The sequence below is a fragment of the Oncorhynchus mykiss genome, chromosome 20, assembly GCF_013265735.2.
Source record: "Oncorhynchus mykiss isolate Arlee chromosome 20, USDA_OmykA_1.1, whole genome shotgun sequence".
NCBI classification, from domain to species: Eukaryota; Metazoa; Chordata; class Actinopteri; order Salmoniformes; family Salmonidae; genus Oncorhynchus; species Oncorhynchus mykiss.
The window spans coordinates 3,482,610-3,509,164 of record NC_048584.1 but is presented as its reverse complement, the minus strand read 5'-3'; the positions used below and the strand labels follow the sequence as shown (position 1 = coordinate 3,509,164).

Here is a 26,555-nt window from a genome sequence, read left to right as displayed (position 1 = left end):
CACTGATCACCATGTTTTGCACAAACGGAGCTGTACGATATTTTTCTCTGCCGAAGTACCAACTCACTTCGCGAACAGCCAACCGCTTGGATTTTCGAGCAGGCTTGCCATCCTGCATTGCTGATCTGTCAGGCATTGCTGGTAATGCATAAGACTATACTTTTGAATAGTAGCTGTCCCTGCACTCTGACCTGTTATCGCAATGACTTACCAATTACTTATGAAATAGATTGAATAAATCCTCTTTTTCTGGACAAGAAATAGACAGGCAGAGGGTTCAAGAAAAGAAGTTGCTCCTGGGGAGGCTCAAACCCACAACCTCGGCATTTGCTGCGCTGCATACTGCTGTATAAGTACCAGGCGCAAACAGACTGAACCACAGGAGCTATGCAAAGCATGCTTACTGATCACCATATTTTGCACCAACAGATCTGTACGATATTCAGTCCAAGTCAGTACTACAATTGACCTGCCTGTCATCTAATTGCTGTATACTGCTGTATAAATACAACACGCTCACAGATTACACCACAGTATCCATTAACAACACTCTCACTGATCACCATATTTTGCACAAACGGAGCTGTACGATATTCGGACCAATACAATATTGTCGTTGAGGTACCTGGCTAGCTCAGTCGGTAGAGCATGAGACTCTTAATAATCTCAGGGTCGTGGGTTCGAGCCCCACGTTGGGTGATTATTTTCTCAGCCGATGTACCAACTCACTTTGCGAAAAGCCAACCGCTTGGATTTTCGAGCAGGCTTGCCATCCTGCATTGCTGATGTGTCAGGCATTGCTGGTAATGCAGAAGACTATGGATTTGAATCGTAGCTGTGCCTGTAGTCTGACCTGTTATCTCAATGACATACCAATTACTTATGAAATAGATTGAAAAAATGCTCCTTTTCTGGACAAGAAATAGACAGGGAGAGGGTTCAAGAAGAATACTTGCTCCTGGTGGAGCTTGAACGCACAACCTTGTCATCTAATTGCTGTATACTGCTGTATAAGTACAACACGCTCACAGATTACACCACAGTATCCATTAACAACACTCTCACTGATCACCATATTTTGCACAAACGGAGCTGTACGATATTCGGACTAATACAATATTATCATAGAGGTACCCGGCTAGCTCAGTCGGTAGAGCATGAGACTTTAAATCTCAGGGTTGTGGGTTCGAGCCCCACGTTGGGTGATCGTTTTCTCTGCCAAAGTACCAACTCACTTTGCCAACAGCCAACAGCTTGGATTTTCGAGCAGTCTTGCATTGCTGATGTGTCAGGCATTGCTGGTAATGCAGAAGACTATATATATGAATAGTAGCTGTCCCTGCACTCTGACCTGTTTCTGCAATGACATACCAATTACTTATGAAATAGATTGAATAAATCCTCTTTTTCTGGACAAGAAATAGACAGGCAGAGGGTTCAAGAAAAGAAGTTGCTCCTGGTGAGGCTCGAACCCACAAACTCGGCATTTGCTGCACTGCATATTGCTGTATAAGTACAACATGCCAACCGACTGAACCACAGGAGCTATGCAAATCATGCTTACTTATCACCATATTTTGCACCAACATATCTGTACGATATTCGGTCCAAGTCAGTACTACAATTGACCTGCCTGGCAAGCTCAGACATTTGAGCATGAGCCTCTTAACCTCAGAATCGTAGGGTCGATACCACAAATGGGGTGATTCTTGTATGAGCCGAAGCACCAACTCACTTTGCAAACAGCCATTCACCTGGACTTTCGAGCAGGCTTGCATTGCTGATGTGTCAGGCATTGCTGGTAATGCAGAAGACTATATATATGAATAGTAGCTGTCCCTGCACTCTGACCTGTTTCTGCAATGACATACCAATTACTTATGAAATAGATTGAATAAATCCTCTTTTTCTGGACAAGAAATAGACAGGCAGAGGGTTCAAGAAAAGAAGTTGCTCCTGGTGAGGCTCGAACCCACAAACTCGGCATTTGCTGCACTGCATATTGCTGTATAAGTACAACATGCCAACCGACTGAACCACAGGAGCTATGCAAATCATGCTTACTTATCACCATATTTTGCACCAACATATCTGTACGATATTCGGTCCAAGTCAGTACTACAATTGACCTGCCTGGCAAGCTCAGACATTTGAGCATGAGCCTCTTAACCTCAGAATCGTAGGGTCGATACCACAAATGGGGTGATTCTTGTATGAGCCGAAGCACCAACTCACTTTGCAAACAGCCATTCACCTGGACTTTCGAGCAGGCTTGCCATCCTGCATTGCTGATGTGTCAGGCATTGCTGGTAATGCAGAAGACTATGGACTTGAATCGTAGCTGTACCTGTAGTCTGACCTGTTATCTCAATGACATACCAATTACTTATGAAATAGATTGAATAAATGCTCCTTTTCTGGACAAGAAATAGACAGGGAGAGGGTTCAAGAAGAATACTTGCTCCTGGTGGAGCTTGAACGCACAACCTTGTCATCTAATTGCTGTATACTGCTGTATAAGTACAACACGCTCACAGATTACACCACAGAATCCATTAACAACACTCTCACTGATCACCATGTTTTGCACAAACGGAGCTGTACGATATTTTTCTCTGCCGAAGTACCAACTCACTTCGCGAACAGCCAACCGCTTGGATTTTCGAGCAGGCTTGCCATCCTGCATTGCTGATCTGTCAGGCATTGCTGGTAATGCATAAGACTATACATTTGAATAGTAGCTGTCCCTCTACTCTGACCTGTTATTGCAATGACTTACCAATTACTTATGAAATAGATTGAATAAATCCTCTTTTTCTGGACAAGAAATAGACAGGCAGAGGGTTCAAGAAAATAAGTTGCTCCTTGTGAGGCTCAAACCCACAACCTCGGCATTTGCTGCACTGCATACTGCTGTATAAGTACCAGGCGCCAACCGACTGAACCACAGGAGCTATGCAAACCATGCTTACTGATCACCATATTTTGCACCAACATATCTGTACGATATTCGGTCCAAGTCAGTACTACAATTGACCTGCCTGGCAAGCTCAGACATTTGAGCATGAGCCTCTTAACCTCAGAATCGTAGGGTCGATACCACAAATGGGGTGATTCTTGTGTGAGCCGAAGCACCAACTCACTTTGCAAACAGCCATTCACCTGGACTTTCTAGCAGGCTTGCCACCTTGCATTGCTGACGTGTCAGGCATAGCTGGTGATACAGAAGACTATGGACTTGAATCGTAGCTGTGCCTGTAGTCTGATCTGTTATCTCAATGACATACCAATTACTTATGAAATAGATTGAATAAATGGTCTTTTTCTGGACAAGAAATAGACAGGGAGAGGGTTCAAGAAGAATACTTGCTCCTGGTGGAACTTGAACGCACAACATTGTCATCTAATTGCTGTATACTGCTGTATAAGTACAACACGCTCACAGATTACACCACAGTATCCATTAACAACACTCACACTGATCACCATATTTTGCACAAACGGAGCTGTACGATATTCGGACCAATACAAGATTACAACTGAGGTACCTGGCTAGCTCAGTCGGTAGAGCATGAGCCTCTTAATCTCAGGGTCGTGGGTTCGAGCCCCACGTTGGGTGATTATTTTCTCTGCCAAAGTACCAACTCACTTCGCGAACAGCCAACCGCTTGGATTTTCGAGCAGGCTTGCCATCCTGCATTGCTGATGTGTCAGGCATTGCTGGTAATGCAGAAGACTATACATTTGAATAGTAGCTGTCCCTCTACTCTGACCTGTTATTGCAATGACTTACCAATTACTTATGAAATAGATTGAATAAATCCTCTTTTTCTGGACAAGAAATAGACAGGCAGAGGGTTCAAGAAAATAAGTTGCTCCTTGTGAGGCTCAAACCCACAACCTCGGCATTTGCTGCACTGCATACTGCTGTATAAGTACCAGGCGCCAACCGACTGAACCACAGGAGCTATGCAAACCATGCTTACTGATCACCATATTTTGCACCAACATATCTGTACGATATTCGGTCCAAGTCAGTACTACAATTGACCTGCCTGGCAAGCTCAGACATTTGAGCATGAGCCTCTTAACCTCAGAATCGTAGGGTCGATACCACAAATGGGGTGATTCTTGTGTGAGCCGAAGCACCAACTCACTTTGCAAACAGCCATTCACCTGGACTTTCTAGCAGGCTTGCCACCTTGCATTGCTGACGTGTCAGGCATAGCTGTTGATACAGAAGACTATGGACTTGAATCGTAGCTGTGCCTGTAGTCTGATCTGTTATCTCAATGACATACCAATTACTTATGAAATAGATTGAATAAATGGTCTTTTTCTGGACAAGAAATAGACAGGGAGAGGGTTCAAGAAGAATACTTGCTCCTGGTGGAACTTGAACGCACAACATTGTCATCTAATTGCTGTATACTGCTGTATAAGTACAACACGCTCACAGATTACACCACAGTATCCATTAACAACACTCACACTGATCACCATATTTTGCACAAACGGAGCTGTACGATATTCGGACCAATACAAGATTACCACTGAGGTACCTGGCTAGCTCAGTCGGTAGAGCATGAGCCTCTTAATCTCAGGGTCGTGGGTTCGAGCCCCACGTTGGGTGATTATTTTCTCTGCCAAAGTACCAACTCACTTCGCGAACAGCCAACCGCTTGGATTTTCGAGCAGGCTTGCCATCCTGCATTGCTGATGTGTCAGGCATTGCTGGTAATGCAGAAGACTATACATTTGAATAGTAGCTGTCCCTCTACTCTGACCTGTTATTGCAATGACTTACCAATTACTTATGAAATAGATTGAATAAATCCTCTTTTTCTGGACAAGAAATAGACAGGCAGAGGGTTCAAGAAAATAAGTTGCTCCTTGTGAGGCTCAAACCCACAACCTCGGCATTTGCTGCACTGCATACTGCTGTATAAGTACCAGGCGCCAACCGACTGAACCACAGGAGCTATGCAAACCATGCTTACTGATCACCATATTTTGCACCAACATATCTGTACGATATTCGGTCCAAGTCAGTACTACAATTGACCTGCCTGGCAAGCTCAGACATTTGAGCATGAGCCTCTTAACCTCAGAATCGTAGGGTCGATACCACAAATGGGGTGATTCTTGTGTGAGCCGAAGCACCAACTCACTTTGCAAACAGCCATTCACCTGGACTTTCTAGCAGGCTTGCCACCTTGCATTGCTGACGTGTCAGGCATAGCTGGTGATACAGAAGACTATGGACTTGAATCGTAGCTGTGCCTGTAGTCTGATCTGTTATCTCAATGACATACCAATTACTTATGAAATAGATTGAATAAATGGTCTTTTTCTGGACAAGAAATAGACAGGGAGAGGGTTCAAGAAGAATACTTGCTCCTGGTGGAACTTGAACGCACAACATTGTCATCTAATTGCTGTATACTGCTGTATAAGTACAACACGCTCACAGATTACACCACAGTATCCATTAACAACACTCACACTGATCACCATATTTTGCACAAACGGAGCTGTACGATATTCGGACCAATACAAGATTACCACTGAGGTACCTGGCTAGCTCAGTCGGTAGAGCATGAGCCTCTTAATCTCAGGGTCGTGGGTTCGAGCCCCACGTTGGGTGATTATTTTCTCTGCCAAAGTACCAACTCACTTCGCGAACAGCCAACCGCTTGGATTTTCGAGCAGGCTTGCCATCCTGCATTGCTGATGTGTCAGGCATTGCTGGTAATGCAGAAGACTATACTTTTGAATAGTAGCTGTCCCTGCACTCTGACCTGTTATCGCAATGACTTACCAATTACTTATGAAATAGATTGAATAAATCCTCTTTTTCTGGACAAGAAATAGACAGGCAGAGGGTTCAAGAAAAGAAGTTGCTCCTGGGGAGGCTCAAACCCACAACCTCGGCATTTGCTGCGCTGCATACTGCTGTATAAGTACCAGGCGCAAACCGACTGAACCACAGGAGCTATGCAAAGCATGCTTACTGATCACCATATTTTGCACCAACAGATCTGTACGATATTCAGTCCAAGTCAGTACTACAATTGACCTGCCTGTCATCTAATTGCTGTATACTGCTGTATAAGTACAACACTCTCACAGATTACACCACAGTATCCATTAACAACACTCTCACTGATCACCATATTTTGCACAAACGGAGCTGTATGATATTCGGACCAATACAATATTGTCATTGAGGTACCTGGCTAGCTCAGTCGGTAGAGCATGAGACTCTTAATCTCAATGACATACCAGTTCCTTATGAAATAGATTGAATAAATCCTATTTTTCTAGACAAGAAATAGACAGGTAGAGGGTTCAAGAAAAGCACTTGCTCCTGGTGAGGCTCGAACTCACAACCTCGGCATTGCTTCGTTGCATACTGCTGTATAAGTACCACGCGCTAACCGACTGCGCCACAGGAGCTATGCAAAGCATGCTTACTGATCACCATACTTTGCACAAACGGAGCTGTACGGTATTCGGTCCAAGTCAGTACTACAATTGATGTACCTGGCTAGCTCAGTCGGTAGAGCATGAGACTTAATCTCAGGGACGTGGGTTGAGCCCCGCGTAGGTCGATTATTTTCTCTGCCGAAGTACCAACTCACTACGCAAACAGCCAACCGCTTGGATTTCCGAGCAGGCTTGCCACCCTGCATTGCTGACATGTCAGGCATAGCTGGTGATTCAGAATACTATGGATTTGAATCCTAGCTGTGCCTGCACTCTGACCTGTTATCTCAATGACATACCAATTCATTTTGAAACGTCCTCCTAAGTGTATTGAATAAATGCTCCTTTTCTGGACAAGAAATAGACAGGGTTCAAGAAGAATACTTGCTCCTGGTCGGGCTTGAACTCACAACCTTGTCATCAATTTGCTATATATTACTGTATAAACACAATACGCTAACCGATTGCACCACAGGATCCACTAACAACACTCTCACTGATTTTCCACAAACGGAGCTGTACGATATTCTGACCAAGTCAATATTACCGTTGAGGTTCCTGAGTGGCTGATTCGTTGGAGAATGAGACTCTTAATCTCAGGGCCGTGGGTTGAGCCCCACGTTGTTCGATTCTTTTCTCTGCCGAAGCACCAACTCACTTCGCAAACAGCCCTCCGCTTGGACTTTCGAGCAGGCTTGTCCCCTGCATTGCTGACGTGTCAGGCATAGCTGGTGATTCAGAAGACCATGGATTTGAATCCTAGCTGTGCCTGCACTCGGAAACATGGCTCACCGGAGAGATGCTATCGGAGTCGGTGCAGCCAGCTGGTTTCTCCACGCATCGCGCCGACAGAAACAAACATCTTTCTGGTAAGAAGAGGGGCGTCGGCGTATGCTTTATGGTTAACGAGACGTGGTGTGGTCACAACAACATACAGGAACTCAAGTCCTTCTGTTCACCTGATTTAGAATTCCTCACAATCAAATGTCGACCGTATTATCTACCAAGGGAATTCTCTTCTATTATAATCACAGCCGTATATATTCCTCCCCAAGCAGACACATCGATGGCTCTGAACAAACTTTATTTGACTCTTTGCAAACTGGAATCCACATATCCTGAGGCAGCATTCAATCTAGCTGGGGATTTTAACAAGGCTTATCTGAAAACAAGACTCCCTAAATTGTATCAGCATACCGATTGCGCAACCAGGGCTGGCAAAACCTTGGATCATTGCTATTCTAACTTCTGCGACGCATATAAGAACCTCACCCGCTCTCCTTTCGTAAAAGCTGACCACGACTCCATTTTGTTGCTCCCTGCCTACAAACAGAAACTAAAACAAGAAGCTCCCGCGCTGAGGTCTGTTCAACGCTGGTCCGACCAATCTGATTCCACACTCCAAGACTGCTTCCATCACGTGGACTGGGATATGTTTCGTATTGCGTCAGACAACAACATTGACGAATACGCTGATTCGGTGAGCGAGTTCATTAGAACGTGCGTTGAAGATGTCGTTCCCATAGCAACGATTAAAACATTCCCAAACCAGAAACCGTGGATTGATGGCAGCATTCGCGTGAAACTGAAAGCGCGAACCACTGCTTTTAATCAGGGCAAGGTGACCGGAAACATGAATGAATACAAACAGTGTAGCTATTCCCTCCGCAAGGCAATCAAACAAGCTAAGTGTCAATATAGAGACAAAGTAGAATCGCAATTCAACGGCTCAGACACAAGAAGTATGTGGCAGGGTCTACAGTCAATCACAGATTACAAAAAGAAAACCAGCCCAGTCACGGACATGGATGCCTTGCTCCCAGGCAGACTAAGTAACTTTTTTGCCCGCTTTGAGGACAATACAGTGCCACTGACACGGCCCGCAACCAAAACTCTCCTTCACTGCAGCCGAAGTGAGTAAAACATTTAAACGTGTTAACCCTCGCAAGGCTGCAGGCCCAGACGGCATCCCCAGCCGCGCCCTCAGAGCATGCGCAGACCAGCTGGCTGGTGTGTTTACGGACATATTCAATCAATCCCTATACCAGTCTGCTGTTCCCACATGCTTCAAGAGGGCCACCATTGTTCCGGTTCCCAAGAAAGCTAAGGTAACTGAGCTAAACGACTACCGCCCCGTAGCACTCACTTCCGTCATCATGAAGTGCTTTGAGAGACTAGTCAAGGACCATATCACCTCCACCCTACCTGACACCCTAGACCCACTCCAATTTGCTTACCGCCCAAATAGGTCCACAGACGATGCAATCTCAACCACACTGCCCTAACCCATCTGGACAAGAGGAATACCTATGTGAGAATGCTGTTCATCGACTACAGCTCAGCATTTAACACCATAGTGCCCTCCTAACTCGTCATCAAGCTCAAGACCCTGGGTCTCGACCCCGCCCTGTGTAACTGGGTACTGGACTTCCTGACGGGCCACCCCCAGGTGGTGAGGGTAGGCATCAACATCTCCACCCCGCTGATTCTCAACACTCGGGCCCCACAACGGTGCGTTCTGAGCCCTCTCCTGTACTCCCTGTTCACCCACGACTGCGTGGCCACGCACGCCTCCAACTCACTCAATCATCAAGTTTGCGGACGACACAACAGTGGTAGGCTTGATTACCAACAACGACGAGACGGCCTACAGGGAGGAGGTGAGGGCCCTCGGAGTGTGGTGTCAGGAAAATAACCTCACACTCAACGTTGGGTGATTATTTTCTCTGCCAAAGTACCAACTCACTTCGCGAACAGCCATATACTGCTGTATAAGTACCAGGCGCAAACCGACTGAACCACAGGAACCACAGGAGCTATGCAAAGCATGCTTACTGATCACCATATTTTGCACCAACAGATCTGTACGATATTCAGTCCAAGTCAGTACTACAATTGACCTGCCTGTCATCTAATTGCTGCATACTGCTGTATAAGTACAACACGCTCACAGATTACACCACAGTATCCATTAACAACACTCTCACTGATCACCATATTTTGCACAAACGGAGCTGTACGATATTCGGACCAATACAATATTGCCATTGAGGTACCTGGCTAGCTCAGTCGGTAGAGTATGAGACTCTTAATCTCAGGGTCGTGGGTTCGAGTCCCACGTTGGTTGATTATTTTCTCAGCCGATGTACCAACTCACTTCGCGAAAAGCCAACCGCTTGGATTTTCGAGCAGGCTTGCCATCCTGCATTGCTGATGTGTCAGGCATTGCTGGTAATGCAGAAGACTATGGACTTGAATCGTAGCTGTACCTGTAGTCTGACCTGTTATCTCAATGACATACCAATTACTTATGAAATAGATTGAATAAATGCTCCTTTTCTGGACAAGAAATAGACAGGGAGAGGGTTCAAGAAGAATACTTGCTCCTGGTGGAGCTTGAACGCACAACCTTGTCATCTAATTGCTGTATACTGCTGTATAAGTACAACACGCTCACAGATTACACCACAGAATCCATTAACAACACTCTCACTGATCACCATGTTTTGCACAAACGGAGCTGTACGATATTTTTCTCTGCCGAAGTACCAACTCACTTCGCGAACAGCCAACCGCTTGGATTTTCGAGCAGGCTTGCCATCCTGCATTGCTGATCTGTCAGGCATTGCTGGTAATGCATAAGACTATACATTTGAATAGTAGCTGTCCCTCTACTCTGACCTGTTATTGCAATGACTTACCAATTACTTATGAAATAGATTGAATAAATCCTCTTTTTCTGGACAAGAAATAGACAGGCAGAGGGTTCAAGAAAATAAGTTGCTCCTTGTGAGGCTCAAACCCACAACCTCGGCATTTGCTGCGCTGCATACTGCTGTATAAGTACCACACGCCAACCGACTGAACCACAGGAGCTATGCAAACCATGCTTACTGATCACCATATTTTGCACCAACATATCTGTACGATATTCGGTCCAAGTCAGTACTACAATTGACCTGCCTGGCAAGCTCAGACATTTGAGCATGAGCCTCTTAACCTCAGAATCGTAGGGTCGATACCACAAATGGGGTGATTCTTGTGTGAGCCGAAGCACCAACTCACTTTGCAAACAGCCATTCACCTGGACTTTCTAGCAGGCTTGCCACCTTGCATTGCTGACGTGTCAGGCATAGCTGGTGATACAGAAGACTATGGACTTGAATCGTAGCTGTGCCTGTAGTCTGATCTGTTATCTCAATGACATACCAATTACTTATGAAATAGATTGAATAAATGGTCTTTTTCTGGACAAGAAATAGACAGGGAGAGGGTTCAAGAAGAATACTTGCTCCTGGTGGAACTTGAACGCACAACATTGTCATCTAATTGCTGTATACTGCTGTATAAGTACAACACGCTCACAGATTACACCACAGTATCCATTAACAACACTCTCACTGATCACCATATTTTGCACAAACGGAGCTCTACGATATTCGGACCAATACAAGATTACCACTGAGGTACCTGGCTAGCTCAGTCGGTAGAGCATGAGACTCTTAATCTCAGGGTCGTGGGTTCGAGCCCCACGTTGGGTGATTATTTTCTCTGCCAAAGTACCAACTCACTTCGCGAACAGCCAACCGCTTGGATTTTCGAGCAGGCTTGCCATCCTGCATTGCTGATGTGTCAGGCATTGCTGGTAATGCAGAAGACTATACTTTTGAATAGTAGCTGTCCCTGCACTCTGACCTGTTATCGCAATGACTTACCAATTACTTATGAAATAGATTGAATAAATCCTCTTTTTCTGGACAAGAAATAGACAGGCAGAGGGTTCAAGAAAAGAAGTTGCTCCTGGGGAGGCTCAAACCCACAACCTCGGCATTTGCTGCGCTGCATACTGCTGTATAAGTACCAGGCGCAAACCGACTGAACCACAGGAGCTATGCAAAGCATGCTTACTGATCACCATATTTTGCACCAACAGATCTGTACGATATTCAGTCCAAGTCAGTACTACAATTGACCTGCCTGTCATCTAATTGCTGTATACTGCTGTATAAGTACAACACGCTCACAGATTACACCACAGTATCCATTAACAACACTCTCACTGATCACCATATTTTGCACAAACGGAGCTGTATGATATTCGGACCAATACAATATTGTCATTGAGGTACCTGGCTAGCTCAGTCGGTAGAGCATGAGACTCTTAATCTCAATGACATACCAGTTCCTTATGAAATAGATTGAATAAATCCTATTTTTCTAGACAAGAAATAGACAGGTAGAGGGTTCAAGAAAAGCACTTGCTCCTGGTGAGGCTCGAACTCACAACCTCGGCATTGCTTCGTTGCATACTGCTGTATAAGTACCACGCGCTAACCGACTGCGCCACAGGAGCTATGCAAAGCATGCTTACTGATCACCATACTTTGCACAAACGGAGCTGTACGGTATTCGGTCCAAGTCAGTACTACAATTGATGTACCTGGCTAGCTCAGTCGGTAGAGCATGAGACTTAATCTCAGGGACGTGGGTTGAGCCCCGCGTAGGTCGATTATTTTCTCTGCCGAAGTACCAACTCACTACGCAAACAGCCAACCGCTTGGATTTCCGAGCAGGCTTGCCACCCTGCATTGCTGACATGTCAGGCATAGCTGGTGATTCAGAATACTATGGATTTGAATCCTAGCTGTGCCTGCACTCTGACCTGTTATCTCAATGACATACCAATTCATTTTGAAACGTCCTCCTAAGTGTATTGAATAAATGCTCCTTTTCTGGACAAGAAATAGACAGGGTTCAAGAAGAATACTTGCTCCTGGTCGGGCTTGAACTCACAACCTTGTCATCAATTTGCTATATATTACTGTATAAACACAATACGCTAACCGATTGCACCACAGGATCCACTAACAACACTCTCACTGATGACCACATTTTCCACAAACGGAGCTGTACGATATTCTGACCAAGTCAATATTACCGTTGAGGTTCCTGAGTGGCTGATTCGTTGGAGAATGAGACTCTTAATCTCAGGGCCGTGGGTTGAGCCCCACGTTGTTCGATTCTTTTCTCTGCCGAAGCACCAACTCACTTCGCAAACAGCCCTCCGCTTGGACTTTCGAGCAGGCTTGTCCCCTGCATTGCTGACGTGTCAGGCATAGCTGGTGATTCAGAAGACCATGGATTTGAATCCTAGCTGTGCCTGCACTCGGAAACATGGCTCACCGGAGAGATGCTATCGGAGTCGGTGCAGCCAGCTGGTTTCTCCACGCATCGCGCCGACAGAAACAAACATCTTTCTGGTAAGAAGAGGGGCGTCGGCGTATGCTTTATGGTTAACGAGACGTGGTGTGGTCACAACAACATACAGGAACTCAAGTCCTTCTGTTCACCTGATTTAGAATTCCTCACAATCAAATGTCGACCGTATTATCTACCAAGGGAATTCTCTTCTATTATAATCACAGCCGTATATATTCCTCCCCAAGCAGACACATCGATGGCTCTGAACAAACTTTATTTGACTCTTTGCAAACTGGAATCCACATATCCTGAGGCAGCATTCAATCTAGCTGGGGATTTTAACAAGGCTTATCTGAAAACAAGACTCCCTAAATTGTATCAGCATACCGATTGCGCAACCAGGGCTGGCAAAACCTTGGATCATTGCTATTCTAACTTCTGCGACGCATATAAGAACCTCACCCGCTCTCCTTTCGTAAAAGCTGACCACGACTCCATTTTGTTGCTCCCTGCCTACATACAGAAACTAAAACAAGAAGCTCCCGCGCTGAGGTCTGTTCAACGCTGGTCCGACCAATCTGATTCCACACTCCAAGACTGCTTCCATCACGTGGACTGGGATATGTTTCGTATTGCGTCAGACAACAACATTGACGAATACGCTGATTCGGTGAGCGAGTTCATTAGAACGTGCGTTGAAGATGTTGTTCCCATAGCAACGATTAAAACATTCCCAAACCAGAAACCGTGGATTGATGGCAGCATTCGCGTGAAACTGAAAGCGCGAACCACTGCTTTTAATCAGGGCAAGGTGACCGGAAACATGAATGAATACAAACAGTGTAGCTATTCCCTCCGCAAGGCAATCAAACAAGCTAAGTGTCAATATAGAGACAAAGTAGAATCGCAATTCAACGGCTCAGACACAAGAAGTATGTGGCAGGGTCTACAGTCAATCACAGATTACAAAAAGAAAACCAGCCCAGTCACGGACCAGGATGCCTTGCTCCCAGGCAGACTAAGTAACTTTTTTGCCCGCTTTGAGGACAATACATTGCCACTGACACGGCCCGCAACCAAAACTCTCCTTCACTGCAGCCGAGGTGAGTAAAACATTTAAACGTGTTAACCCTCGCAAGGCTGCAGGCCCAGACGGCATCCCCAGCCGCGCCCTCAGAGCATGCGCAGACCAGCTGGCTGGTGTGTTTACGGACATATTCAATCAATCCCTATACCAGTCTGCTGTTCCCACATGCTTCAAGAGGGCCACCATTGTTCCGGTTCCCAAGAAAGCTAAGGTAACTGAGCTAAACGACTACCGCCCCGTAGCACTCACTTCCGTCATCATGAAGTGCTTTGAGAGACTAGTCAAGGACCATATCACCTCCACCCTACCTGACACCCTAGACCCACTCCAATTTGCTTACCGCCCAAATAGGTCCACAGACGATGCAATCTCAACCACACTGCCCTAACCCATCTGGACAAGAGGAATACCTATGTGAGAATGCTGTTCATCGACTACAGCTCAGCATTTAACACCATAGTGCCCTCCTAACTCGTCATCAAGCTCAAGACCCTGGGTCTCGACCCCGCCCTGTGTAACTGGGTACTGGACTTCCTGACGGGCCACCCCCAGGTGGTGAGGGTAGGCATCAACATCTCCACCCCGCTGATTCTCAACACTCGGGCCCCACAACGGTGCGTTCTGAGCCCTCTCCTGTACTCCCTGTTCACCCACGACTGCGTGGCCACGCACGCCTCCAACTCACTCAATCATCAAGTTTGCGGACGACACAAGAGTGGTAGGCTTGATTACCAACAACGACGAGACGGCCTACAGGGAGGAGGTGAGGGCCCTCGGAGTGTGGTGTCAGGAAAATAACCTCACACTCAACGTTGGGTGATTATTTTCTCTGCCAAAGTACCAACTCACTTCGCGAACAGCCAACCGCTTGGATTTTCGAGCAGGCTTGCCATCCTGCATTGCTGATGTGTCAGGCATTGCTGGTAATGCAGAAGACTATACTTTTGAATAGTAGCTGTCCCTGCACTCTGACCTGTTATCGCAATGACTTACCAATTACTTATGAAATAGATTGAATAAATCCTCTTTTTCTGGACAAGAAATAGACAGGCAGAGGGTTCAAGAAAATAAGTTGCTCCTGGGGAGGCTCAAACCCACAACCTCAGCATTTGCTGCGCTGCATACTGCTGTATAAGTACCAGGCGCAAACCGACTGAACCACAGGAGCTATGCAAAGCATGCTTACTGATCACCATATTTTGCACCAACAGATCTGTACGATATTCAGTCCAAGTCAGTACTACAATTGACCTGCCTGTCATCTAATTGCTGCATACTGCTGTATAAGTACAACACGCTCACAGATTACACCACAGTATCCATTAACAACACTCTCACTGATCACCATATTTTGCACAAACGGAGCTGTACGATATTCGGACCAATACAATATTGCCATTGAGGTACCTGGCTAGCTCAGTCGGTAGAGCATGAGACTCTTAATCTCAGGGTCGTGGGTTCGAGTCCCACGTTGGTTGATTATTTTCTCAGCCGATGTACCAACTCACTTCGCGAAAAGCCAACCGCTTGGATTTTCGAGCAGGCTTGCCATCCTGCATTGCTGATGTGTCAGGCATTGCTGGTAATGCAGAAGACTATGGACTTGAATCGTAGCTGTACCTGTAGTCTGACCTGTTATCTCAATGACATACCAATTACTTATGAAATAGATTGAATAAATGCTCCTTTTCTGGACAAGAAATAGACAGGGAGAGGGTTCAAGAAGAATACTTGCTCCTGGTGGAGCTTGAACGCACAACCTTGTCATCTAATTGCTGTATACTGCTGTATAAGTACAACACGCTCACAGATTACACCACAGAATCCATTAACAACACTCTCACTGATCACCATGTTTTGCACAAACGGAGCTGTACGATATTTTTCTCTGCCGAAGTACCAACTCACTTCGCGAACAGCCAACCGCTTGGATTTTCGAGCAGGCTTGCCATCCTGCATTGCTGATCTGTCAGGCATTGCTGGTAATGCATAAGACTATACATTTGAATAGTAGCTGTCCCTCTACTCTGACCTGTTATTGCAATGACTTACCAATTACTTATGAAATAGATTGAATAAATCCTCTTTTTCTGGACAAGAAATAGACAGGCAGAGGGTTCAAGAAAATAAGTTGCTCCTTGTGAGGCTCAAACCCACAACCTCGGCATTTGCTGCGCTGCATACTGCTGTATAAGTACCACACGCCAACCGACTGAACCACAGGAGCTATGCAAACCATGCTTACTGATCACCATATTTTGCACCAACATATCTGTACGATATTCGGTCCAAGTCAGTACTACAATTGACCTGCCTGGCAAGCTCAGACATTTGAGCATGAGCCTCTTAACCTCAGAATCGTAGGGTCGATACCACAAATGGGGTGATTCTTGTGTGAGCCGAAGCACCAACTCACTTTGCAAACAGCCATTCACCTGGACTTTCTAGCAGGCTTGCCACCTTGCATTGCTGACGTGTCAGGCATAGCTGGTGATACAGAAGACTATGGACTTGAATCGTAGCTGTGCCTGTAGTCTGATCTGTTATCTCAATGAAATACCAATTACTTATGAAATAGATTGAATAAATGGTCTTTTTCTGGACAAGAAATAGACAGGGAGAGGGTTCAAGAAGAATACTTGCTCCTGGTGGAACTTGAACGCACAACCTTGTCATCTAATTGCTGTATACTGCTGTATAAGTACAACACGCTCACAGATTACACCACAGTATCCATTAACAACACTCTCACTGATGACCACATTTTCCACAAACGGAGCTGTACGATATTCGGACCAATACAAGATTACCACTGAGGTACCTGGCTAGCTCAGTCGGTAGAGCATGAGACTCTTAATCTCAGGGTCGTGGGTTCGAGCCCCACGTTGGGTGATTATTTTCTCTGCCAAAGTACCAACTCACTTCGCGAACAGCCAACCGCTTGGATTTTCGAGCAGGCTTGCCATCCTGCATTGCTGATGTGTCAGGCATTGCTGGTAATGCAGAAGACTATACTTTTGAATAGTAGCTGTCCCTGCACTCTGACCTGTTATCGCAATGACTTACCAATTACTTATGAAATAGATTGAATAAATCCTCTTTTTCTGGACAAGAAATAGACAGGCAGAGGGTTCAAGAAAAGAAGTTGCTCCTGGGGAGGCTCAAACCCACAACCTCGGCATTTGCTGCGCTGCATACTGCTGTATAAGTACCAGGCGCAAACCGACTGAACCACAGGAGCTATGCAAAGCATGCTTACTGATCACCATATTTTGCACCAACAGATCTGTACGATATTCAGTCCAAGTCAGTACTACAATTGACCTGCCTGTCATCTAATTGCTGTATACTGCTGTATAAGTACAACACGCTCACAGATTACACCACAGTATCCATTAACAACACTCTCACTGATCACCATATTTTGCACAAACGGAGCTGTATGATATTCGGACCAATACAATATTGTCATTGAGGTACCTGGCTAGCTCAGTCGGTAGAGCATGAGACTCTTAATCTCAATGACATACCAGTTCCTTATGAAATAGATTGAATAAATCCTATTTTTCTAGACAAGAAATAGACAGGTAGAGGGTTCAAGAAAAGCACTTGCTCCTGGTGAGGCTCGAACTCACAACCTCGGCATTGCTTCGTTGCATACTGCTGTATAAGTACCACGCGCTAACCGACTGCGCCACAGGAGCTATGCAAAGCATGCTTACTGATCACCATACTTTGCACAAACGGAGCTGTACGGTATTCGGTCCAAGTCAGTACTACAATTGATGTACCTGGCTAGCTCAGTCGGTAGAGCATGAGACTTAATCTCAGGGACGTGGGTTGAGCCCCGCGTAGGTCGATTATTTTCTCTGCCGAAGTACCAACTCACTACGCAAACAGCCAACCGCTTGGATTTCCGAGCAGGCTTGCCACCCTGCATTGCTGACATGTCAGGCATAGCTGGTGATTCAGAAGACTATGGATTTGAATCCTAGCTGTGCCTGCACTCTGACCTGTTATCTCAATGACATACCAATTCATTTTGAAACGTCCTCCTAAGTGTATTGAATAAATGCTCCTTTTCTGGACAAGAAATAGACAGGGTTCAAGAAGAATACTTGCTCCTGGTCGGGCTTGAACTCACAACCTTGTCATCAATTTGCTATATATTACTGTATAAACACAATACGCTAACCGATTGCACCACAGGATCCACTAACAACACTCTCACTGATGACCACATTTTCCACAAACGGAGCTGTACGATATTCTGACCAAGTCAATATTACCGTTGAGGTTCCTGAGTGGCTGATTCGTTGGAGAATGAGACTCTTAATCTCAGGGCCGTGGGTTGAGCCCCACGTTGTTCGATTCTTTTCTCTGCCGAAGCACCAACTCACTTCGCAAACAGCCCTCCGCTTGGACTTTCGAGCAGGCTTGTCCCCTGCATTGCTGACGTGTCAGGCATAGCTGGTGATTCAGAAGACCATGGATTTGAATCCTAGCTGTGCCTGCACTCGGAAACATGGCTCACCGGAGAGATGCTATCGGAGTCGGTGCAGCCAGCTGGTTTCTCCACGCATCGCGCCGACAGAAACAAACATATTTCTGGTAAGAAGAGGGGCGTCGGCGTATGCTTTATGGTTAACGAGACGTGGTGTGGTCACAACAACATACAGGAACTCAAGTCCTTCTGTTCACCTGATTTAGAATTCCTCACAATCAAATGTCGACCGTATTATCTACCAAGGGAATTCTCTTCTATTATAATCACAGCCGTATATATTCCTCCCCAAGCAGACACATCGATGGCTCTGAACAAACTTTATTTGACTCTTTGCAAACTGGAATCCACATATCCTGAGGCAGCATTCAATCTAGCTGGGGATTTTAACAAGAATTATCTGAAAACAAGACTCCCTAAATTGTATCAGCATACCGATTGCGCAACCAGGGCTGGCAAAACCTTGGATCATTGCTATTCTAACTTCTGCGACGCATATAAGAACCTCACCCGCTCTCCTTTCGTAAAAGCTGACCACGACTCCATTTTGTTGCTCCCTGCCTACAAACAGAAACTAAAACAAGAAGCTCCCGCGCTGAGGTCTGTTCAACGCTGGTCCGACCAATCTGATTCCACACTCCAAGACTGCTTCCATCACGTGGACTGGGATATATTTCGTATTGCGTCAGACAACAACATTGACGAATACGCTGATTCGGTGAGCGAGTTCATTAGAACGTGCGTTGAAGATGTCGTTCCCATAGCAACGATTAAAACATTCCCAAACCAGAAACCGTGGATTGATGGCAGCATTCGCGTGAAACTGAAAGCGCGAACCACTGCTTTTAATCAGGGCAAGGTGACCGGAAACATGAATGAATACAAACAGTGTAGCTATTCCCTCCGCAAGGCAATCAAACAAGCTAAGTGTCAATATAGAGACAAAGTAGAATCGCAATTCAACGGCTCAGACACAAGAAGTATGTGGCAGGGTCTACAGTCAATCACAGATTACAAAAAGAAAACCAGCCCAGTCACGGACCAGGATGCCTTGCTCCCAGGCAGACTAAGTAACTTTTTTGCCCGCTTTGAGGACAATACAGTGCCACTGACACGGCCCGCAACCAAAACTCTCCTTCACTGCAGCCGAGGTGAGTAAAACATTTAAACGTGTTAACCCTCGCAAGGCTGCAGGCCCAGACGGCATCCCCAGCCGCGCCCTCAGAGCATGCGCAGACCAGCTGGCTGGTGTGTTTACGGACATATTCAATCAATCCCTATACCAGTCTGCTGTTCCCACATGCTTCAAGAGGGCCACCATTGTTCCGGTTCCCAAGAAAGCTAAGGTAACTGAGCTAAACGACTACCGCCCCGTAGCACTCACTTCCGTCATCATGAAGTGCTTTGAGAGACTAGTCAAGGACCATATCACCTCCACCCTACCTGACACCCTAGACCCACTCCAATTTGCTTACCGCCCAAATAGGTCCACAGACGATGCAATCTCAACCACACTGCCCTAACCCATCTGGACAAGAGGAATACCTATGTGAGAATGCTGTTCATCGACTACAGCTCAGCATTTAACACCATAGTGCCCTCCTAACTCGTCATCAAGCTCAAGACCCTGGGTCTCGACCCCGCCCTGTGTAACTGGGTACTGGACTTCCTGACGGGCCACCCCCAGGTGGTGAGGGTAGGCATCAACATCTCCACCCCGCTGATTCTCAACACTCGGGCCCCACAACGGTGCGTTCTGAGCCCTCTCCTGTACTCCCTGTTCACCCACGACTGCGTGGCCACGCACGCCTCCAACTCACTCAATCATCAAGTTTGCGGACGACACAACAGTGGTAGGCTTGATTACCAACAACGACGAGACGGCCTACAGGGAGGAGGTGAGGGCCCTCGGAGTGTGGTGTCAGGAAAATAACCTCACACTCAACGTCAACAAAACTAAGGAGATGATTGTGGACTTCAGGAAACAGCAGAGGGAACACCCCCCTATCCACATCGATGGAACAGCAGTGGAGAGGGTAGTAAGTTTTAAGTTCCTCGGCGTACACATCACAGACAAACTGAATTGGTCCACCCACACAGACAGCATCGTGAAGAAGGCGCAGCAGCGCCTCTTCAACCTCAGGAGGCTGAAGAAATTTGGCTTGTCACCAAACTCACTCACAAACTTCTTCAGATGCACAATCGAGAGCATCCTGACGGGCTGTATCACCGCCTGGTACGGCAACTGCTCCGCCCACAACCGTAAGGCTCTCCAGAGGGTAGTGAGGTCCGCACAACGCATCACCGGGGGCAAACTACCTGCCCTCCAGGACACCTACACCACCCGATGTCATAGGAAGACCATAAAGATCATCAAGGACAACAACCACCCGAGCCACTGCCTGTTCACCCCGCTATCATCCAGAAGGCGAGGTCAGTACAGGTGCATCAAAGCTGGGACCGAGAGACTGAAAAACAGCTTCTATCTCAAGGCCATCTGTTAAACAGCCACCACTAACATTGAGTGGCTGCTGCCAACACACTGACTCAACTCCAGCCACTTTAATGATGGGAATTGATGTAAAATACATCACTAGCCACTTTAAACAATGCTACTTAATATAATGTTTACATACCCTACATTATTCATCTCATACAGTGCCTTGCGAAAGTATTCGGCCCCCTTGAACTTTGCGAGCTTTTGCCACATTTCAGGCTTCAAACATAAAGATATAAAACTGTATTTTTTTGTGAAGAATCAACAACAAGTGGGACACAATCATGAAGTGGAACGACATTTATTGGATATTTCAAAAATGTTTAACATATCAAAAACTGAAAAATTGGGCGTGCAGAATTATTCAGCCCCTTTACTTTCAGTGCAGCAAACTCTCTCCAGAAGTTCAGTGAGGATCTCTGAATGATCCAATGTTGACCTAAATGACTAATGATGATAAATACAATCCACCTGTGTGTAATCAAGTCTCCGTATAAATGCACCTGCACTGTGATAGTCTCAGAGGTCCGTTAAAAGCGCAGAGAGCATCATGAAGAACAAGGAACACACCAGGCAGGTCCGAGATACTGTTGTGTAGACGTTTAAAGCCGGATTTGGATACAAAAAGATTTCCCAAGCTTTAAACATCCCAAGGAGCACTGTGCAAGCGATAATATTGAAATGGAAGGAGTATCAGACCACTGCAAATCTACCAAGACCTGGCCGTCCCTCTAAACTTTCAGCTCATACAAGGAGAAGACTGATCAGAGATGCAGCCAAGAGGCCCATGATCACTCTGGATGAACTGCAGAGATCTACAGCTGAGGTGGGGGACTCTGTCCATAGGACAACAATCAGTTGTATATTGCACAAATCTGGCCTTTATGGAAGAGTGGCAAGAAGAAAGACATTTCTTAAAGATATCCATAAAAAGTGTTGTTTAAAGTTTGCCACATGCCACCTGGGATGCCAAGAAGGTGCTCTGGTCAGATGAAACCAAAATTGAACTTTTTGGCAACAATGCAAAACGTAATGTTTGGCGTAAAAGCAACACAGCTGAACACACCATCCCCACTGTCAAACATGGTGGTGGCAGCATCATGGTTTGGGCCTGCTTTTCTTTAGCAGGGACAGGGAAGATTGTTAAAATTGATGGGAAGATGGAGGGAGCCAAATACAGGACCATTCTGGAAGAAAACCTGATGGAGTCTGCAAAAGACCTGAGACTGGGACGGAGATTTGTCTTCCAACAAGACAATGATCCAAAACATAAAGCAAAATCTACAATAGAATGGTTCAAAAATAAACATGTCCAGGTGTTAGAATGGCCAAGTCAAAGTCCAGACCTGAATCCAATCGAGAATCTGTGGAAAGAACTGAAAACTGCTGTTCACAAATGCTCTCCATCCAACCTCACTGAGCTCGAGCTGTTTTGCAAGGAGGAATGGGAAAAAAATTCAGTCTCTCGATGTGCAAAACTGATAGAGACATACCCCAAGCGACTTACAGCTGTAATCGCAGCAAAAGGTGGCGCTACAAAGTATTAACTTAAGGTGGCAGAATAATTTTGCACGCCCAACTTTTCAGTTTTTGATTTGTTAAAAAGTGTGAAATATCCAATAAATGTCGTTCCACTTCATGATTGTGTCCCACTTGTTGTTGATTCTTCACAAAAAAATACAGTTTTATATCTTTATGTTTGAAGCCTGAAATGTGGCAAAAGGTCGCAAAGTTCAAGGGGGCCGAATACTTTCGCAAGGCACTGTATGTCTACGTATATACTGTACTCTATATCATCTACTACATCTTTATGTAATACATGTATAACTCGCCACTTTAAACTATGCCACTTTATGTTTATATATAATATAATGTTTACATACCCTACATTACTCATCTCATATGTATATACTGTACTCTATACCATCTACTGCATCTTGCCTATGCCGTTCTGTACCATCACTCATTCATATATCTTTATGTACATATTCTTTATCACTTTACACTTGTGTATAAGGTAGTAGTTTTGGAATTGTTAGTTAGATTACTCGTTGGTTATTACTGCATTGTCGGAACTAGAAGCACAAGCATTTCGCTACACTCGCATTAACATCTGCTAACCATGTATATGTGACAAATAAAATTTGATTTGATTTGACCAATTACTTGTGTGCCTCCCCCAATACATTTTTGGGGCTGCCTCTCGTGCTTCCAGCCGCTCTAGCTCCTCATAATGCCGCCTCTCTGCTTTCGCTGCCTCGCTGAGTCCAGGGTCCTTTGCCGTCCAGAATCGCCTCCCAAGTCAATTTCTCTAAATATTGCTGCCTCTCCTGCTGCCTGTTATCACACTGGCCCTCGCTAGTCCTGGTCCTTGGTTGGTCCTTGGTTGGTGGGTGGTTCTGTAACGGCTTTCTTCTGTGGATGAAGGAGAGGACCAAAACGCAGCATGGTTAGTGTTCATCATGTTTAATAAAGACGATAAACGTGAACACTACAAAATACAAAACAACAAATGTGAAAAAACTAAACAGTTCTGTCTGGTGCAGACACACGAAGACAGAAGACAACCACCCACAAAATCTAACAAAAAAACAGGCTACCTAAATATGGTTCCCAATCAGAGACAATGACTAACACCTGCCTCTGATTGAGAACCATATCAGGCCAAACATAGAAACGGGAAAACTAGACACACAACATAGAATGCCCACTCAGCTCACGTCCTGACCAACACTAAAACAAAGAAAACACAAAAGAACTATGGTCAGAACGTGACAGCAACAAATAAATATTCCAAACATACAGTACCAGTCAAGAGTTTGGACACACCTACTCACTCCAGGGTTTTTATTTATTTGTACTATTTTCTACATTGTAGAATAATAGTAAAGACATCAAAATAATAATAAACAAAACATACAGTCAATAATAAAATAGAAAAAGTCTATATACAGTGTGTGCAAATGAGGTAGGATGAGGGAGGTAAGGCAATAAATAGCTCATAGTGGCAAGATACTTACAATATAGCAATTAAACACAGGAGTGATAGATGTGCAGAAGATGAGTGTGCAAGTAGAGATACTGGGGTGCAAAGGAGCAAAATATATAAAATAAATAACAGTATGGGGATGAGGTAGTTGGATGGGCTATTTACAGATGGGCTATGCACAGGTGCAGTGATCTGTGAGCTACTCTGACAGCTGGTGCTTAAAGTTAGTGAGGGAGATATTTGTCTCCAGCTTCAGTGATTTTTGCAGTTCGTTCCAGTCATTGGCAGCAGAGAACTGGAAGGAAAGGCGGCCAAAGTAGGAATTGGCTTTGGGGATGACCAGTGAAATATACCTGCTGGAGCGCGTGCTACAGGTGGGTGCTGCTATGGTGACCAGTGAGCTGAGATAAGGCGGGGCTTTACCTAGCAAGGACTTATAGATGACCTGGAGACAGTGGGTTTGGCAACGAATATGAAGAGAGGGCCAGCCAACGAGAGTGGTGGTTAGTATATGGGGATTTGTTGACAAAACGGATGTCACTGTGATAGACTGCATCCAATTTGCTGAGTAGAGTGTTGGAGGCTATTTTGTAAATGACATCGCCGAAGTCGAGGATCGGTAGGATAGTCAGTTTTATGAGGGTACGTTTGGCAGCATGAGTGAAGGATGCTTTGTTGCGAAATAGGAAGCCGATTCTAGATGTAATTTTGGATTGGAGATGCTTAATGTCAGTCTAACCAGACACCTAGGTATTTGTAGTTGTCCACATATCAGAACTGTCCAGAGTAGTGATGCTAGAAGGGCAGGCAGGTGTGGGCAGTGATCGGTTGAAGAGCATGCATTTAGTTTTACTTGTATTTAAGAACAGTTGGAAGCCACGGAAGGAGAGTTGTATGGCATTGAAGCTCGTCTGGAGGTTAGTTAACTCAGTGTCCAAAGAAGGGCCAGATGTATGCAGAAAGGCGTCGTCTGCGTACAGGTGGATCAGAAAACCGCCCGCAGCAAGAGCGACATCATTGATATATACAGAGAAAAGAGTCGGCCCAAGAATTGAACCCTGTGGCACCCCCATAGAGACTGCCAGAGGTCCGGACAACAGGCCCTCCGATTTGACACACTGAACTCTATCTGAGAAGTAGTTGGTGAACCAGGCAAGGCAGTCATTTGAGAAACCAAGGCTATTGAGTCTGCCAATAAGAATAGTATTGAGATTCATGGCCAGCAGGGGTCTCCATTCCCTCCAAGAACGACGAATTGTCATGTCCGAACTCACTCAACTTCATAAGCGTACAGCAGTCACGTCATTTAAGATATCAACTTCAATACATGTAATGATCTTGGTCTATAGATGCTGTACACAAATGTACACCATTTTCAAAATGGCAGTTGATCCATCATGGTGACATCATCAGTCCTAGAGGTACATTTGTTCCTTGGCTAGAGAGGAACCTGCATTCCAAATTCCTACTCAGTCAAATGAGGAGGCGGGGCTGACCTTTTGAAGTCAAATGCTGTTTATAGGGCCACCATTCGGCCAAGTTGCACCATGTATTATCAGATGTATTAGCCCACCAACTTACACCATCACACCAAGTGTGGTCTCTGTACGTCTTACCATTTAAGAGCTAAACCTTCCAAAGATTGGAAAAAAATAAATAATAATCCCTACAATAACAATAGGGTTCCAGCACTTTCGAGGAATTAAACCCTTAATAATAATCCCAGCAATTATTCCAGCGTCGTGTCTTGGCCTCCTAATAATGAACTCCCCCTGATAATAATAATTTGGTGGGTGCTTGTATTTGTCTTATTTCACACATGTACAAGTGTATTTTATACAAGTGTAAATTGGACATTTGTTTTTTGCATATCCCAACTCCCCCTGAGACACCCTCATTGATTTTGAGAGTCAATCAGTATTTTGCAAGTGAGTAGTTTGCATGCTCAATGACGTTAGTGTTACAAGCTTTCAACCAGCTGTGGCCTAGCTGTAAAAGCCTAGCCTAGCTTTCTGTGTCTGCATTGTGTCCACCTCTGTCATGTTTCCGAGGGGATCATTTTTGGGCCCCGCCTACCCAAGTTCGTAATTTGTTGGGAGAGTTGTCTTTCTGAAGAGCACTATCCCCCCATCTGATGAGCACTATCCCCCCATAACATGTCCTTCCCTTTCGAAGTGGCCAAAAAAATACACAAACCTAGTGCTCTTATCCTAGGTCTGAGATTTCCGAGATCAGTTTGGTTCAATTTCTGCCCAGAGTGAGCGAGCCATCGACAACAGCGTGTAGCGGTCGTCGTATGAAGAAGGTGTGGACCAAAGTGCAGCGTGGTACATGTTCATGATTTTTATTTGACTGAACACTAAAACACAAAACGTGAATAAACTAAACCGAAACAGTCCTGTAAGGCGCAGAAAACATTAAACAGAAAATAACTACCCACAGACACAGGTGGGAAAAGGCTACCTAAGTATGGTTCTCAATCAGAGACAATGATAGAGAGCTGCCTCTCATTGAGAACCACACCCCGCCAAACACACAGAACTAGAAAACAGAACACAAAAACATAGAATGCCGACCCCAACTCACGCCCTGACCAAACCAAAGTAGAGACATAAAAAGGATCTCTAAGGTCAGGGAGTGACACAGCGTCCTATTTTGAGATGTAAAATAAATCTTCTCAAAATGACATACTTTAGAAACAAAAATGAATGCAATTACATTGTTAAATTATTACCCAGCATTTTAACAGATATCACAATAACTAAATGTGGCCTATTAAATCCTTAAG

The 26,555-nt window shown here is 45.2% G+C and overlaps 11 non-coding genes across 11 annotated transcripts; 8 read left to right on the top strand and 3 right to left on the bottom strand.

The window, feature by feature from the left end:
• Window positions 1-623: 623 nt before the first annotated feature.
• Window positions 624-699, top strand: trnak-cuu. Its single transcript is given in 2 exon segments — window positions 624-660; window positions 664-699. It is a non-coding gene; the product is annotated as a tRNA-Lys (tRNA).
• A 2,847-nt stretch (window positions 700-3,546) lies between these two features.
• Window positions 3,547-3,619, top strand: trnak-cuu. The gene has a single exon. It is a non-coding gene; the product is annotated as a tRNA-Lys (tRNA).
• A 941-nt stretch (window positions 3,620-4,560) lies between these two features.
• trnak-cuu lies at window positions 4,561-4,633 on the top strand. The gene has a single exon. It is a non-coding gene; the product is annotated as a tRNA-Lys (tRNA).
• Window positions 4,634-5,574: 941 nt separating this feature from the next.
• Window positions 5,575-5,647, top strand: trnak-cuu. The gene has a single exon. It is a non-coding gene; the product is annotated as a tRNA-Lys (tRNA).
• A 718-nt stretch (window positions 5,648-6,365) lies between these two features.
• trnai-uau lies at window positions 6,366-6,459 on the bottom strand. Its single transcript has 2 exons — window positions 6,422-6,459; window positions 6,366-6,401 (listed from the first exon to the last, which is right to left on the bottom strand). It is a non-coding gene; the product is annotated as a tRNA-Ile (tRNA).
• Window positions 6,460-9,543: 3,084 nt separating this feature from the next.
• trnak-uuu lies at window positions 9,544-9,616 on the top strand. The gene has a single exon. It is a non-coding gene; the product is annotated as a tRNA-Lys (tRNA).
• Window positions 9,617-10,957: 1,341 nt separating this feature from the next.
• trnak-cuu lies at window positions 10,958-11,030 on the top strand. Its single transcript has one exon. It is a non-coding gene; the product is annotated as a tRNA-Lys (tRNA).
• A 718-nt stretch (window positions 11,031-11,748) lies between these two features.
• trnai-uau lies at window positions 11,749-11,842 on the bottom strand. The gene is made up of 2 exons: window positions 11,805-11,842; window positions 11,749-11,784 (listed from the first exon to the last, which is right to left on the bottom strand). It is a non-coding gene; the product is annotated as a tRNA-Ile (tRNA).
• A 3,340-nt stretch (window positions 11,843-15,182) lies between these two features.
• Window positions 15,183-15,255, top strand: trnak-cuu. The gene has a single exon. It is a non-coding gene; the product is annotated as a tRNA-Lys (tRNA).
• A 1,341-nt stretch (window positions 15,256-16,596) lies between these two features.
• trnak-cuu lies at window positions 16,597-16,669 on the top strand. Its single transcript has one exon. It is a non-coding gene; the product is annotated as a tRNA-Lys (tRNA).
• Window positions 16,670-17,387: 718 nt separating this feature from the next.
• trnai-uau lies at window positions 17,388-17,481 on the bottom strand. The gene is made up of 2 exons: window positions 17,444-17,481; window positions 17,388-17,423 (listed from the first exon to the last, which is right to left on the bottom strand). It is a non-coding gene; the product is annotated as a tRNA-Ile (tRNA).
• Window positions 17,482-26,555: the final 9,074 nt, after the last annotated feature.